The sequence below is a fragment of the Colossoma macropomum genome, unplaced genomic scaffold (genome assembly GCF_904425465.1).
Source record: "Colossoma macropomum unplaced genomic scaffold, Colossoma_macropomum, whole genome shotgun sequence".
Lineage (NCBI taxonomy): Eukaryota > Metazoa > Chordata > Actinopteri > Characiformes > Serrasalmidae > Colossoma > Colossoma macropomum.
The window spans coordinates 5,704,181-5,708,284 of NW_023494790.1; the positions used below are offsets into that span (position 1 = coordinate 5,704,181).

General features: G+C 37.7%; 1 long non-coding RNA gene across 1 annotated transcript; it reads right to left on the minus strand.

Annotated features, from left to right (window-relative positions):
• Positions 1-540: 540 nt before the first annotated feature.
• On the minus strand, positions 541-2,050 carry LOC118808807. The gene is made up of 3 exons (XR_005007308.1): positions 2,011-2,050; positions 1,434-1,471; positions 541-728 (listed from the first exon to the last, which is right to left on the minus strand). It is a non-coding gene; the product is annotated as an uncharacterized LOC118808807 (long non-coding RNA).
• Positions 2,051-4,104: the final 2,054 nt, after the last annotated feature.

Here is a 4,104-nt window from a genome sequence, read left to right on the forward strand (position 1 = left end):
TTTACATGCTTCAGTGTTCCAGAAAGCATTATTTTTCTCATACTGTAAATCTCTACTCACCCTCTGTCTGAAACACTCTGTTAGAACTCCTGTGTCTTTAAGCCCCTCCTTCCTGATGAGCCCAGTACGCTCAGATTAGTTAGCTCGCTCACTTGGCTCTGACTGATCAAGCGCCAGAGCGGTTCCACCAATACACGGCCTCCGGTAGATGCGTTGCGTTGTGTGAGGGCATGCCAAGCTCGCTGGTAGGTGGGCAATAAGGATTGTGTTATGGGATTACATCATCTTGTAACAAAGGAAAGGGCTGGGGAACTCCAGCCCTCAGGCGGCTGAGAAAAGTGGTTTCTGTGGGAAAGAGTTTCTCCCTCTGGCATATACTTTCAGCTTTGTATCTTACACGCACAAAAAGCTACATAACAGTAAATAAAAGGGAAAGCATTATATATTCCCTTTATAAGTAGAATATAATGTACAGTATACATAATTTTACTCATCTAAAATCAACTCAGGCATTTAGTACACAAAGAAATGTGACAAGGCTTTAAATTATACCTATGCATGAACTCCAGCGTGGCACCCAGCTCTCACGCATAGCTGATGTTCAGACAATGATGTTCAGTGTAATGAAAGAAGCATCAAGATGAGGCTACTTGGGTAAGAGCACAGTTGAGTGTTGAGAATGATATGGACTGCCACCATACTGGATGAGGCCCAAAGAGAGAATGTTCCTTTGGAAGGATTGAAAACAACAAAGTTGATTAGATAATTCACAATTCTATTGTTTTCATCCTCTAACATGCCTCAGTCAACACATGACAGAAATGATCATTTGCAGTTGAGGCAGGTGTGAGCTTAGTACTGATATCTGTATCTGTTGAAAGCTGTGTTAAAGAATAATTACATGCTTTTTAAGCACAATTTCATCACTAAGATGCAAAAAAGTAGTTTGATACAAAATGTTCCATTGTGGAAAAACTTACAGAGTCAGAGTTGTTCATAGTGGCAGGGACAAGAACCAGACGGTTGAAGAGTTCAATGCCTCTAATCTCTCTCACAGAGACTTATTACATGAAATGATTATTAATAAGAGCTAAACTTTATTAGAGCATGTTTACCACATGCTTTATGCTATAAATTGTAGCGCTCTGAGACTTGCAGTATTACACATTAAAGCACTGTGAAGAAGTAAATTCATAAATATTGACCAGTGTTGGTGATATTGCCATATCGATATTTTGAACACAGCTGTAATGGCAAATAACATATTAATAAACTGAATGAACAAAGCGCAGATATTTGAGTACTGTAACCCAGCTTTACCTAAACATTCTGCTCTTCTGTATTACAATAAATACTTCATGAAATATATTTGTTTGAAATACCCACCAAATCTAAACATCTGTCTGACATTCATATAGTAACTTGAGTCTCACCAGTTGCTCAGCTTCAGATGATTTCTGATGAGAAACATCTAAAACAAAAGAGACACATGAGGTAAATGCAGCAAAACAATAACAGCCAGGCATTACAATGAAAAACACAAAACAAACTGGTCATTATATATTACTAATAAATGTAGCCGAGTAAAACATAGATTATTAATATAAAGCACAAACAATACATTTTAAAAATACTCTAGAAAGTACAAATCCACCAAGACGTTACTGGAGTAAATGTAACTGAGCAAATAAAAATCATTACCACCCTCTCTGAACTACACAGACTGACGGACTATGTTCAGTTTCATTGTTGTATTGATCAGCGTGCTGACCCTGCTGCACTGTGTTCAGTCTTAGATTTAATTCTGAGGCAGCCTCTCATTTGGAGCGGGGCTAAGCGGCATCTGACGCAGCCGCGAGGCGCCAACAGACAGCTAGCTAGCTAGCTAACTACATACGCTAACCTAACGCTGGTGTCTTCACTCGGCAGATCGACCGAGAAATACAGAAATAAAAGTTTACTCCAGCTGACTGTTAGTGAGGCTGCTCATCTCATTTTGTCACTACTTACCTTTTAAAAGCAGATTCTGACCGTTGCAGTCGCCACTCCACTCAGTCCAGTCAGCTACTTAGCTAGGTTAGCGTTAACTACGCAGCTGAAAATCCTCCTTTTTTTGGGAGCTGAAAGCGTCATCCGGCAGGCGGCGCTGTCTTAGTAAGGAATGTAAGAGACTGGTTTAACACTCGCTAAACAAACTCGATAAAACTGCCCGCGTTAGCGACGTGACTGAGTCACTCACTGTAAACGGCTGTAACGGTCGCGCTTGGCTTTAAAAGGAGGAACGGCGGAGAGCGCTCGCGCTTCTAAACCGAACGTCCAAGCGGCGGAGTCTCGCGCTCTAATTGGTCTGAAACTCCCGCCAGTCTTTTGTTTGTCCTCCCATAGAGTTTTTTTTCTGGTTCGCACCGCCCTGCTCTACTGAATGAACTGTGCGGTTTTGTTTTTGTTTGTTTGTTTGTTTGTTTGTTTGTTTGTTGTTTTAATCTAGACACAGAATAGAAAACTGCAAACTCTTGAAATACATGAGACAGCTGTACAGCATTATTTTACAAAGCATCACTGGAGGCCATGTCTTCATATATTAAAGTCAAAGTATGAAGTTGGACATTTAAACAAAAATCAGTTTATTATGTAATTTTACGTGGTGAAACAATACAGGTCTTTTATATTACTACTCAAATACATTTGTTTATTATTGTTTGTTTTCCAAATACCTGGAGATAATCATTTTGAAAGTTATACACAGTATATAAAAAGTTTGTTTTCTTTTTCTGTTGGGCCAAATTAAAAGTCCTAATGGTCTAACTTTGGGCAGCCCTGATCTGCTTAAGAAAATAAACAGAAGTGTAGTGAACCAAGGGCTTTTTCTGCATTAAGTTTTGGTGGTATGTGATCTCTGAAGTACACAGGTTAGCTGTTAAGTACATTTACTTCCTATTAGTTCAAAGTTGTTTTATCTTGGTTCCTAGCTTGTTGTCTCTGGTTACAATTCGACATTTGAAAATAGATCAATGTTGTGTTAATCATAGCATGTTTTCTGCAAATGAGCAAAAGGCTGTGACTGGCTGTGATTATCTCCTTTGGTAAATGTTACAAATTAAAAGTTATTCTACCATGAACTTCAATGATGTAAGGAAATGAGTTTAAACATTTTAAGGTAAGGTAAATGATTTAAGAATTGATTTTTTCGTTTGCTGTTTTGCTACTATAAACACACTTCTGCAATAATCAAAAAACAAAACATACAAAAAAAAAAATAATCACAAAAGTACAGCAAGTAAAGCCTTAGTGAATGTTCTTTTAGTAATATCACACAAAAACCATAAGATTACAGCAGGCTGTTTCTTGAGGACATACTTGTTATATTCTCATTATATTTTACATTAGGCAGTGCTGTGGTAATCCTGGTAATCCTCAGTAGTAATTTTCAGTTTGGCAGTACCACAGGAATACCACATTCATACCACAGAACCTTTTGTAATGGACCACTCTTTGGACTCAACTGAACTGTCTTAAGACACAACATGTCAAAGTGATGACCAAAGTGAACAAAGTGATGTCTTAAGTCATGCCTCATCTTCAAGACACACAAATTAATTACTTCTTTGTCTTAAGACGTTAACTTTCATGTCTCAAGACAAAAATCGTGTCTTCACTCATATGTCTTAAGACGTTCTTGAGATGTCTTGGCATAAGAAAATGTCTCAAGACATCTTATAAATACTGTCAAGACATCTTAAGACACAGTGACAGCTGAGTATGTACTGTTTTGTTGTTTATTATGTAATGAGATTAAACAGGCAAGTCTATATTGATTACTGTGTTATATTTACATCTTAAATGATCGGGTCAGTTTTATCTTGTGGACTGCAGAGGCATCTTGAGATTATTCAAAATGCACACACATGTTCAAACAGACCATCCAACTCAAAAGAAGAGATATGCAACAAAATACTGACCTAAATAAAATACTTAATACTGAGCCACATAAAGGAAAGAGACGCTGATGTTTGTAAGACACTGCATGTGTTTCAGTGATTTTACATTATTAATTCAGTTTTGAGTTGTACATAGACCTCTGTTTAGGTCATGACCCATGCAATA